Source organism: Fulmarus glacialis, unplaced genomic scaffold (genome assembly GCF_000690835.1).
Source record: "Fulmarus glacialis isolate BGI_N327 unplaced genomic scaffold, ASM69083v1 scaffold5067, whole genome shotgun sequence".
NCBI classification, from domain to species: domain Eukaryota; kingdom Metazoa; phylum Chordata; class Aves; order Procellariiformes; family Procellariidae; genus Fulmarus; species Fulmarus glacialis.
In genome coordinates this window covers 64245-77567 of record NW_009221184.1, presented here as the reverse complement: position 1 = coordinate 77567, position 13323 = coordinate 64245, and the positions used below count along the sequence as shown (strand labels likewise).

The following is a 13323-nucleotide window of genomic DNA, read 5'->3' as shown; positions in this document are numbered from 1 at the left end:
AATTTGGATCATCCTTTGGGGTCTAATTGCGTAGGATTTTGGTGGCAGTGCAGCAGGGCCACAGAGTGTATTGCAGGAAGAAGAGGACAGGAATTCCCCACATGACCTGACAGAGCCCAGGAGATTGCAATAATGTTTTGGGCAGAGGAGAAAATGAAGTTCAAAGACAGAAAAAACAGCTTTCCTTGTTCAGTGTTAAAAATTAAAAAAGAGGGAAGATAATCTCTCTATAATCAAATTCCTAGAATTCATGCACGCTTCCAACTAATGCCAACTTAGAAGAAGCATTGACCAGTTTCAGACCCTCTGATGGAGACGTGGGTGGACAGAGATCAGACTGACAGGAAGTTCCTCAAAATTGCAAACTTTCAACACTGCATTAGGCATAATTATACCTGTCAAAGATGACATACTCCTGGAAATTTTCTGTTGCAGAGCTAATGGCAGAGGGACTCTTGCAAAACCCTCCACATAATTTCTGAATGCCTCAGACCTCCAGAAACTCTCTTGACAGGCAGATGATGTCTTGCTGTGCAACTGGAGGCTCTGGTGTAACTGCAGGTGGTGTTGGGCCAAACAGTTTGAAACACCTTTGCTTTTCTTGAACTGGAAAAGTCCACTCTTTGCATTTTGGGAGTGTAACCACTTAAAGAGATACAAGAAATATCATGTCATAAAATGACCACCTGCCAGTTAGCTCCTCTGGTCTGTCACTTCCAGTAAAGGGCAAACACTTCAACACAGCAAGGAAACACATGATGATATTGGGCTGCCTGGTAAGACAAATACTTGGTTCCCCCCCTTCTCCACCCTTCAAATGACTTCTACAAAAAAAAAAGGAGATCTTTTCCCAAAAAAAAGTATCCCTGTATATGGGACCCAAGCACAGCGCTGAAGGTAGCCAAGAAATACAGGCAATAGCTGCAATATCACTCCCTGGTTCAACTTCTTGCCAGCCCAGCAGTGCAAAGATGACGTGAAGTTCCCCCCAGAACAGCAGCTTTCCTCCCTGCAAAAGAAACCTCAACCAGATTAAGGCTAAGTAGGAAGGAAAGGCCTCTCCAGAGCAGGACAGAAAACACAGGTTTCTACAGAAACTACAGCTTCTCTTCAGCTCTTATCCTAGTAGATCCCAGTGCCTGCCCCGGCCAGGTGGATCTGGAAAACTGTCTTAGAGATCCTAGACAAAGATAGACTATGCCATGTACATATTAGCACGAGCCAGAGCTAACACACGCAGGTATGTCAGCACTGCACCAGAGCCCACTAACCACGCTGCAGATGAGCCTTTTTTTCCTGCCCAGCGGCACTTCTTTCATTGCCACACCACCACACGCTTCCAGCTCCATCTTCACATACCCTGGGGAGCAGGAAGGTCAGCACTTGGTGCCAAAGGATGAAACGTTGAAAACCTCATCCAGCTGAGATTAAATTAAGGGAAAAGGAATGGAGCATACCAGAGCCCACTAACCACGCTGCAGATGAGCCTTTTTTTCCTGCCCAGCGGCACTTCTTTCATTGCCACACCACCACACGCTTCCAGCTCCATCTTCACATACCCTGGGGAGCAGGAAGGTCAGCACTTGGTGCCAAAGGATGAAACGTTGAAAACCTCATCCAGCTGAGATTAAATTAAGGGAAAAGGGATGGAGCACGCCAAACACAGTGAGCCTTAGATAAATGCTCATTGTCTTCACTGGGAGCTGGGTTTGAATAAGAAGAAGTTCAGGATTTGGCAGACTGTATGTAAAATGTTGCAGAATGGCTGCTATGTGCATGCAGCTAGTTTTCATGCATAATATATGTAGGAGCATACCATATGTTTAAAGCATCAGGCAATCGGGCCAATCTTGGATCATATTATAAAGCTTTCCTACAGAGTTGCATTTGTTCTAAACAGATGCACTTCTCCTTGCCCCCCGTCCTCCCCCCAAACTTCCCAGCCTGCCAACACTCACTTATAAGGAAACCAGGTGTCCATCTTCAAAAAAAGAAATAAATCAGTATCCAAAGGAATCTGTCCAGGAAGAAAGTAAGTGCCCATCTCTGCTATTTTTGTTTCAAACTGGAAGTATGTTGCCAAACAAACTACCAAATGGACAAACAAGAATCAAAACAAGAAAAAGGGAGACATGAAAACTCATAGGAATTAGGTTCTGAATTCTGCAAAGCCAAATGCTGATTGCGCCAGTCCTCAAATGTACGGAACAGATGAATTCAAGAACAGAAAGTGCGCCAATGATAGCAGATATGCTCTGGATGAAACATGTCCTGCATTGGTTATGAGAAGGGCTGGATGCTCTTGTCTTTAAAGTATATGGTTTGATTTTATATTAATTCATCAGCAACATCACAGATCTCAGGGACTCGTCTCCACTCATTATAGGTGCTTTGCATATATGGCTGGAAAAGAACCACCATCTGATTTGTCTCGTTGATGCTCTCTGCTGTCGCTGTGTTACCCTGCCCGGGAGCTTTTGGCAGACCCCTCCATGTATCAGGAGCACTGCGGGGCCCTGGCTCAGCCCCAGTGGGTGCCGGGTGCCCTGCGCCAGCGCGAGCAGCTCTGCCGGCTGGAAGGAGAGCCCAGCATCTCCCAGCGTGCTGGGTGTTGGCAGCGGCTGGGCAGGGATGTCGAGGAAACCCAGGGGCAACCCACCTCGTGCACATCACCCTGAAGTGAGCAAGAGTAGCTCTGTCCTCCTGCAATGCTTCAAGACTCTGTGCCTCCATCAGTCCCTGGGGGAACAGCAGAACCACCTTGCAGGTGAAAGCCAACAGGCTCAGCAGCAGAGCAGATGGGAAACACTCGCAGCTGGCTCCCTATCCTTTACATGGAGTTCCCTCCACTCGTGTGAGCTCTTAAGGCCATGTTTTATATCCTAATTAAACTGAAAGAAAAGGAATTGGATAACAGTCTAAAAGATTTGCAAGCTACATCTATTTCAGAAAATGACTCATGTTCCCACTAGTGTAGCTCATCAGGTCCAGCACATGCTCTAATGTGTGGGACTAATAGATTTGTAACAGTGATATCTAATATGAGTCTGTTCCGGTTACATACTTATCATGGGTCCTCGCAGGCTTTCCATTAAAGCTGCTGAATGAAAGCACTTTTTATTAAAGAAAAAGAAGCAAAAAAAACCCTCTTTGCCCATAAATCGCTCAGCACATTAGCCCCCAAAACAATTCACTGAGGCAAGGTCATATTTCCCTTACATTAATTTAAATCCTTGGAAAGCTCAATGAGATGAGAAGACAAGACAAAACACAAGAGGCTGTGTCTTCGGCTGCCATGAATCAGCGTTGCTTCCATCAGCTGAGAATCCAACCATATATCTAGAGAGCGCTATAGGAAATATATAACAATTTCTTTACAGTCTTGGGGGTCTGGTAATGATGATCCATATGTTTATTACTTGAGAAGGAAGGGAGCGACTACAAGGACAGATGACACTTGGCAGGTGAGAGCGGGTTTTACAGCCCCAGGGGAAAAGCCCTTTTGATTTCAGCGAGCTCGAGTTTGTCCCGTGGTGTTGGAGGTCACTACAGTTAAGCGGAGGGAAAATATTTTGTTGCTTTGTTTTACTCCCAGGCAGTATTTCAGTGGGACAGGTCCTGATGCCAGTCTCAGGCGGGAGTAGGACGTGACAAATCAAGTCACAGAGGGACAGGCTTAAGTGAAATGTAGTCATAATGATGCTGCTCTGCTGCTCAGTTATCTCCCATCCGCTGCTCCGAGAAGCAAGGAAAGCTGCCAGCTCTGAACCCTGTAACGTGCGCTGTCCCTTTGATACTGCAGCACTCTCCTTCATGTTTACACCCTTCAGATATTTTTAGGCTTTTTTTCCACACATGGAAGTACACGTTGTCATCTCGTAGCCTCGTTTAGCGGTTTGAGGTTTCCCACATAAATCGGTTTTTCCAAACGTCTGATCATTTAGTAGAATGATAGAAGGCAGAAGATCAGAAGGCAGAAGGGGTGGTCTGGTCGCTCTTCTTTTAGCTTCCTCCCAGGTCTCATTATCTGGTCACGTTGTGGTGGCTGGGACCAAGCGTGTGGTTCATTTTGAGGACAAATCACAACCACATAGGGAAGGGCTGTTTCCTTCCCACGGCATAATTTGCCTCCACAGAGGCAGATGATTTTATTTGCAGTAATATACTATTTCAGTCTGATCTCCAATTTGTCATCTGCTGGCACCTCAAGGACCCTTTCTGTACCTTACCTGAAACCAATGGAAAACAGGTTGTCAAAACTGTTAATTTCTGATACAGTTGGAGGGGAAGGGTGTTCCTTGAAAACACCTTGTGGTCTAGGATGAATTCTTTTTGGTGGAAGGAGCTTGATTTTTTAAATTATTTTTTAGCAATATTCTCCCCAGGGAAATAAGGTTTTAATATGCTTCACCTTGAGGCCTTCCACATCTCTTTTTTTGTGGATTGTCTCAACTATTTCAGATAGCATTCCTGTACATACAAATATTTGGCAGGTTTAACAGCAAGCAAATATCAAATTACAGTAACGGATTTGTGGGCACGCTCTGGTCCGACTAGACAGACAGCTAAGAACTATAAAGTGTTCTGTCAAATAATTATTCCCATAAAATTTCGTTCTCCATAGTGGTCATGTCATCCAGATCAAACCCTTGGTCCTTCCTCAAAAAAACTTCTCAGAACATGCTTGTTTTCCCCCTCAGGCACCATTAAAACAAACCACCCCAGATCACGAAATTGAAATGCATTCAACCCATTATTCTGGGAAGAAAAAGCTGTTTCAGGCCAAATCCAATTATGTACCATGCTTGTAACGTCATTCCAGAAAACCTTTGGAGCCAAATAGGTCCATGTTAGCCATTATGGGGCGTTTCTTAGCAAAAAATCTCCTATTGCCATAGTCACTCCTCCCCGTCCCACCCTTGCAATGAACTCCAACAACTGGCAGATCCAAGTTGGTTGTTGACACGAAGGTGAGAAGTTGGGTGGTTGGGAGCAGCATGACAATTATCCGAGGCTTGACGAGATCTCCCCCCTTCACCCACCTCTGATCCCCGGTGCTTCCCGACACAAGGAGCAGCTCCCGGGGCAGTGGCTTCGCAACCAGGACACAACCATGGGTTAGCGCTTCACTCTTCATCATGTATTAAGCCCGTCAGTGTACATGACAGCTCTTGCTGCTGTGAAATGCAATCCTGCCTCTTTATGGGCTCCGTGGGTTACGGAGGGTGGTGGGTAACCATAGAAACGATGTTGTAAAACAGCATGGGAGTTGACGTGTAATAAAGTGTTACCACCGTGCAACACCTGAACAGAGCCCTTCAGGAGGAATCATTATGGATGCACTTGTAATGGGTTTGAGCAGGGATGTCCTGTGCAGAAAGTCAAGCACAGGCTGGACTTAGCATGGGAAGGCAGGTACCAACCATTAATACAACTTAAAGTCCTTAAATTAAAGCCCAGAAACCCACTATATTTACACTGTTTTTCATTCAGCTTCTGAAAGGAGCAGGCGATGCTGAGCTTTGTCCCTGTCACCACACAGTTTTGGGGCTGTGTTCACTGAAATCTCCTACCAGCACACCCACAAGCCTGGTCAGGATTTTCTGGAGGAAATCCTGGCTCTTCTTGGCTTGTTCCAAAGACGAGTTCATGGATGAAGGACACACTTCTAATTACACAGAAGCAATTAAATACAAGATATCCTAGAAATAATGGTAGTCAGTAACCTACAGTAACCTGCAGAAGCAGGTTCACAGATCAACATCATAAAAATATCAGCTTCTATTCTTTCAAATAGAAGTTGAACACCAACGGTGCTCCAACAGACATGTCACGCCAAGGAGCTTTCACTCTTAACACTCAGTTTCCTGACTGTTTCTGTCAAGACATTCCCATGAATCTCAGTGGACTGTGAGGACTGGAGAAGGTACAACTATAAAAGCCATGGCTTCAGGAAGAGAGGAAGAGCAGATGCTCTTCCTCCACCTCCATTATTCATTTGCATTGGGGACAGTCACCATCTGGACCTGAGATTTCAGGCCAGTGTTATTCCTTCTCTTGCCATATCTACATCTTCAGCAGTAGAAAACAGTAATGCAAGTGCAGCACGGTCCTACGCTGACATTAGTTTCTGTCTGAATTCTCCTACACGTGGCACATGATAATAAATCATACACAGAGCACGCTGATCGATTCTGGCCGAGCAGCATGTTAGTCTCCAGGGCCAACAAACCAGCACACAAATAAAGTTTCCTTACTCAATGTGCTATGCTGCAATAAAAAAAGTTCTTCTGCATCCCAGGCAGGTCATTTAGCCTCCTGTGCAAGGAGAATGTCAAAAAGATACACATGTAGGCATTAGGAAATGCTCCCACCTGATGTTCTCAAAGTGAGCTCCCCAACAGTTCAATGTTCCCCCTGTAGTTCTAATAATTAATGGAAAACAGAGTCCTCTGGGAAAATTGTCACCGGGTAATTAATAAAAAATGAAAACGAGAGAGCAAGAAGAAAGAACAGAGATGTTGCAGAAAGCCTGCAAATTGAAAGAGGCGGACTTACCGTTGTGATTTCCTTCCCAGCCTCAGAAGGAACATAACGCATGCTCCACGTTCATCAACGGCTCACCCAGGACTCTCCGCTTCTTCCATTCACACTTCTGAAACAAGAGACATTGTGATGGAAATGTTCGCTCCTTGCCACGTTTCTCAATGGCCCTGCACGCACAGGCTTGCTTGCAGATAGGGGAATGGCTGTCAAGGACAAATCTCCAGAGCCCTGCGGGATCTATTACCAGGCGATCACTTGAAAATAAAGGTCGCTGTTTGTTTTCTACCTGTGGGTTCAATCTGCTTATCAGTCTGATGGGGGTGGTTCATTAAAACCCAGGAAAGACGTCCTTTCTCGATCAAAGCAGTGATGAAATGTCCTTTTGCTTCAGCATCTCTGAAATGCCTCCCCAAAGAGTGAATGCTCTTCCTCATGCTCAAGCACGTTTATCTCACTGCTCCTAAAGGAGACTAGAGAAGAGTTTAAAAAACCCCAAACTTTCAAGGTCAAAATTGTTGTCCTCTTGGGAAATAGGGCTAAGAAACCATTGCTGGAAACGCCCAGCTCCCAGTGCTGTCTCCACCTGCAGTTTGCCAACACAAGTGCCTGAGCTATCACAGTTGCTGGGGAATCCTGAGAGGGAAGAGGATGAAGACGGATGGTCTTATGATTAAGCCAGAAGACAGGGATTCACGGGATCTGGCGTCACTTATAGACCTCCCGCACTGACTTTGGGCAAGTCAATTAACCTCTCTGTGCCTCTGCTTGCCATCTGTAAAATGGAGATAAGAGACTTCCCTACAGCACAGGAGTGTTCGTAGGAGACTTGTGTGTTTGACAGATGCTCTCATCCGATGCCAACAGGAGTCATGAGATTTCATTGACAGGAGAGTGATGGAGTGGAGAAGACCCACTGCCATTTGGGGTTATGCAGTTTTGTGAAAACTCAATAGGTATCCGTTCTGCTTCCCTCGCCACCTCCTTTGCACTTGTCTGTCTTCCAAGGCACGAATGCTCTCTCTCGACTGAGCACTGGCTCCGATACCAGCGGTGGGAACCTACAAGTCTCATAGGATGCTTCCCATCCCTCCACGAGGGCTCAAGCAGATCAGCGAGGATTTTTGCCACTAAAAAAAAAGTAACGGGAGTCTCAGAAAAAAAGCCATGGAGAGGCCAGCCCTGCCTTACCCCTGTGAGTGTAGAAGTGCCTGAGGTGAAAGGCTCTGCTGCCCTGGGCCCCACCACCCTTGTTCCCACAGGGGACCCAGGTAAATCCCCACTCCCAGAGGGGCATCCTGCCCATTGCAGCAGTGCGAGAGGCATCACAGCTGGCCTGGCTTGTCCATCTCTCCCACCACGCCACAGGGGCTCGCTAATCCCTCCAAACCCTTTAGAGCTCTGCAAACAAGGGAACATAATTTCCCATTATGTTTTTTGATTTCTGGATTTTTTTTAAGACATCAGAAAAGAAAAACATTCCTGTGCTTTCACAGGAACGCTTGTTTCCCCTACCAGCTTCACAAGACAAGTTAAAGCATCTAATCCTGACCCTGGCAGAGCCCGCCTGACCCTTCTCTGCAAAGCTCGGGGAGAGGATTTCTTTCCCTCTCCTGTTGGTTTATTTTTCCTTGTATTAAAATCCCATAGTGTTATTAAAAGGAATTGTTCAATTGCTTTAATTGGCTCAGAAGATAAATTCTTCCCTCAGCCTGGGGGTCATGGCCATCAGCAGCTATTTATTAGCTGCATTGATTGAGAAGAACAGCCTTTAAATGGAAATAAATTGAATTCTATGGCAAAGAGGATTCCATACAGGCTATTAATGTAAGACAAGGAGCTTAGCAGTTTTATTTTTTATTTATTTGTTCCCCTCCTCAGCTCCTAGCTATCCTCAAGCTTCTAGCTACTTCCCATGTCTCCCACCACCCAACCCCTCCTCACCGTGGGGATTTCCTTACCTACATGGGTGAGAGCAGGCACAAGGGTGACAGTGATGATGGAGACTTGGATGAGCTCAGGGAGGCTCCAAATCAGGTCCCCAGGAGCCTGTGGAGGAAAGAGGAGTGATGGGGAGCAAGGTGAGATGTCCACACGCATGCACAATAGGAACGAGAGGGGGAGTAGAGCTCTCCCACTCTCTCTGGGGCATTTTTATTCTATTTTTGCCTTCTCCACTGCTCAGGGATTGTCTTTGCTGCTCCCCCGTTGGCTCCAGAATACATTTCATGGTGCTCACCTTCATTCCAGAGTTTAATTGCTTGAGATTGTTACTTGTAGGCTGTTAATTTATTAAAACCAGATCTTCCTTATTACTCTGGAGCCCAGAAGAATCACTGCCTTCTATTAAAGGCAGTGGTGCGTGCCCACTTGTCTTTTTTCTCTGGTCACCTCTGTAATTGCAGCCCTCTGCTAAGATGGAAAACTCCCCCCCTACCAGCTAAGCATCCTCCACAGGGCGGGTGGGCTGAGGAACACATACAGGAGACAAACACACTTAGGGTGTAAACAGATATAACTTCTCTGATGTCCACGGAGGAGAGTGTGATTGCACTGGAGACACACAAAGCCTCTAAGCTGCTCAGGTCATGTTTCCCCAGGTGGGACAAAAAGTGAAGTTAGGGGCTGCTGGTGACAGACAGTTGCTGGAGGCATCATGCAGACTAAACCTTGCCAAAATACGACGATGGATCCCCATAGCGTCCAATGGAGCCAGCACTGCCCTCACCCAGCTAGGCACAGAAAGACCTTCCTTGGTTGTATGGGTCATCTTTTTAGTGAAACACATCCCTCAAAGCTAGGCATTTGCACCATATACTGGTGCCATGAGCACAGATGGGATTCATATACCAGGAGATACAGAGAAAGATATTTGCACATATATATTTCTCCATATACTAGGACGGGAGGTATATGAGAACAGGTAGATGACACAGGCCAGAATCTCCCCATTTCTTCAAAACCACCATCTCTCCAATAGGTCCCTCCATCTCCCCAAGGCTGCCCAGCTGCCTTCATCATGATTCTTCCCTGCCTTTGAAGGGTTTCCTTGGCAGTCCCGTGCACACAGAACTGCTCAATAGCATCTGAAACGTGCAGGTAGCATCCCTTAAGGCAGTGCCTGAGCCTGGTTTTCAAACTCATAAAGGAAGGAAATCAACAGACAATTGGGAGATGGAAAATCATCATATATTTGACATACTGCTGAGCAGCAGTGTGGGTGATGTTTGCCCCTCTCAGACTGTTTTCTGAGATCCTGCCATCATAAGAGGCAAATACCCCTCAATACATTACAGATATTGGAGTCAACAACCCACACAGCCCCCTTGTGTCATGGCACAGCCCATATCCCAGACACACAGTGTGCCGTCTTCCTTGAATTTGGGTGCCTTGGATTTGTATCCTCACCAAGATTGGGCACTGAGCTTCACAGATGTAGAAGTGCAAGCCCAAAAATGAGATAAAACCATCACCAAATGCTGGACAAGGCACTGGATCCAGCCCAGCTGAGGGATGCCTCGTGGGGTTTCCAGCTTGCTGTCAGGAGGGCTCAGGAGTCCGAGTCCTCCTGCGGTCCAAAGGCCACCAATGCCCCAGGAGGCACCCAGCCAGCCCATGACACTATTCACAAAAAGTGAGTGTCTGGGGCACGGGTCCCAGCACCTGCAGGCAGGTGCACAGGCAGAGGCACAGGCAGAGGCACAGGCAGAGGCACCAGCTCTCGTTACCCACCAGCCAGCGATTATAACACTAGCATTACAAGAGTAAAACAATAACATTTTGTTTACCTCCTAAACAGTTAGCTCATTTTAGCACTCTGCCTCCAAGTGCTAGATGATAACGGGATACAAGACAGGCGCTAGCTTTCTGTATCCAAAACAGTGTGGGTGCATCTGTGATTTTAAAGAAGTTGAGAGTTGCTGCTCCAGACTCCCAGTCCTAGAGGTGGCGTGGCTGAAGGTGGTGGTATGAGCTGTAGGTTGGACTGGCTATGAGGGTATCTCAGGGATACAGAGCTGGGGCAAGCTAGACTAGCTGCTCTGGTGCGTGTGGACTGGCTTTGACCTACATCCTTTGAAGCGCTGGATCCTGGTTCCTGAAACAGCCTGAGTTATTCTAGGATTGCTTTGCTTTTACCTAAGTACTTGATGTATTTTAAGTACAAATGTCCCAGCATCTAATCTGAGATCTGCAAGCAGGAGCACACAGCAAAAGATGGCACTTACAAAGATCCCAAAAACCCCATTTCATTTAGATTAAACAAGGCAGTTATTGTGTTTTAATGTAGGAATTGATTATTATAAGTATGCGTATTGAGCTTAACAGCTTAGATTTGTATCTATTTCATCACTGTTAATCTTTGATAAATATGTTTTTAATAATCTCTAGGTATTTATTGACCATAAAACTGTCTTGTGAAATTGAGAGTAAGATTGCTAAAGATACTTATTGTACACTACTTCAACAAAAATTCATTATTAAAAACCTTTCACTGAGGTTTACTTTTAACCACAACATAACAGATGTGCATTCTGCATAGTTAATCTATAATAAATACATTTGTAATAAACTATTGATATTTAACCTGCAGTAACCATCTTAATAAATATGATACACTGAAATGGATATTGGGCAAGCTGCTCTTTTTAGCTTGTCAAACACTTGGAGGATATGGGGTGAGAAGGAAGAAAGCCGTGACCTGGTAGAAGGCAGTTTCTTTATCAGCCCTCCACAGCCCTCACCTACCCTGGCCACTGGACTCATTGCTATTTCAGTCCCCAAATCTCCAGCCCCACGTTCTTACATGGCTCTGCCATTTGATCTCAGTCCTGAGTCAAATTAACATTTGGCCCCAGCCATCCGTACGACTCCGGCAGGCTGTGCAATGCAAAGGCTGTTATTTCAGCTCCTGGTGCCCTCAGATGATGCTCTGGCTGCCCAATAGTTTTGCAAAGTAGATAAACATCCTCGAGGGATAGGAACAGACTAGAGCCCATACCCCTGGGGTGGAAAAACCACAAGGTTTCTGAGAATATGGATCAACAGAGAAGCTCAAATGAGGAGATTTCAGCTTTGAACTCAGCAGAGGCCACCAAATGCCTTTGACACATGAACTGGACAGGGTTTTGACTCCAAGCCATCAGAGGCAAAAGACTTGACCCGCAGTGCTGCTTAGACCCCCTGGGATACTCTCAGAGATGTATTTGTCATTCTTTGCATCCCTTAATAACTGAGGTTAGTTGCCACAAGCCAGCTCTAGTGGATATGCACAAAATTTCCCTCCCAGCACTAATCAAATGGGAGAGGAGCCGAGTACTTCCTCCCATGTCCTCTCCTCTGGGTCCTGCCCCATTTGTTGTATGACCACTCGTACAGGCCCTGTAATCCTTCATGTAGGCCACCGACTGATTCCCATATATCAGAGAGAGCCAAAGATCTTAACATGCAACTTTTAATTGAGCTGTTATCATCTGTCACAAACATGAAATTAATGGTCCTACCTCATAATCATAAATTCATACATAACCCCATGCACCAGCAAATAACTCTTTGCAGCGATACTACAATGGTAAGCTGATTTGCAAGAAGCGCATGCTACCCAGGAATCCTAATTAACCAAATTAACACCATCACTTCAAATCATGTCCCAGCAGTAGGACATTTCCGATTGGCCTCAGGCTGGAGCAAAGCAGCCAAACGAAAACCTGACAGCATCTCTGCGGGTCCAGCAGGCCAACCCTTTACTGAGGGAAATATCTGCTGTCCATCCATGCACACAAGGAAGGGATCAAAAAATCTCGCGAGCATTTGTAGGTACCAACCCAAGACAGACTATGGCATAGCGATGCTGTGCAGCAGAGGAGCAGTTCTCGGTTTCTCATGCATTTCCCAAATTTAACCAGCAGCATCAGGAACCCCTTCCTGCCACGCTGGCTTGCTCCAAGGGGTTGTGACACCACCAAATCCCCCTGGGGAGTGCCAAATAGTGCTTTGGATGAGCCAAGCGGTGGGTCTCGGGTCAAGGAACAGAGCTGGCAAGAGAAGCCAGTGTGGAGCAGTCTCCACAAACCACAAACCCATCTCCCTGAACCCACTTGTTTGCGCTGGTTTCCACTTGTGACTTGCCTGAGCTGTTTAGAGCTCAACACCTTTTCTTTTTCCCCCTTCAGGGTAGTCAGGTTTTGCTATTTCTGCCATGGGAAAAACAAGTTGCTGTTTTGGGAGCGTGTGGGATTCAAGCCCACGACTGTCTCGGCACTCCCTGCTTGAAGGACAAGAGCCGCAACCTGTGTGCCAGAGGGACCAGCTCATGTCTCTCTCCATGTTCAGCCTGGACAACAGGGTGGCTCAGTCCCACCAGGGTCCTCACGTTGGGGTGTTGAATGGCCTCAGCTCCCAGGCACAGGGCCCAGAGCTCCCATCCCTGCTCTGAACCAATGCTCTAAAAGCTGGGGTGGGGGGGTTGGACCAAGAGAAAAAGGAGGTTCCTACCAGAAGTGGGGTTCGAACCCACGCGGGCATGCGCCCATTGGATCTTAAGTCCAACGCCTTCACCACTCGGCCATCCTGGTCAGCTGTAAGCTCTCCCCTGGCCCACCAGCTCCTCCTCTGGAGGGCACACACCTCACCAAGCCCTCAAGGTCCAAACCCAAGACACTTCCCGAGCCCAGCGACACCTTCTCCTCCTCACTGCTTTCTTTTATGTCCTCAGCAAACTGGTGGAACATCTCATTGGGAGGCACCAGGTCTCGTGGGCCATGGAGGATGGCATAGCCCCTG

The 13323-nt window shown here is 46.7% G+C and overlaps 1 non-coding gene across 1 annotated transcript; it reads right to left on the bottom strand.

Annotated features, from left to right (window-relative positions):
• Window positions 1-13032: 13032 nt before the first annotated feature.
• Window positions 13033-13115, bottom strand: TRNAL-UAA. Its single transcript has one exon. It is a non-coding gene; the product is annotated as a tRNA-Leu (tRNA).
• Window positions 13116-13323: the final 208 nt, after the last annotated feature.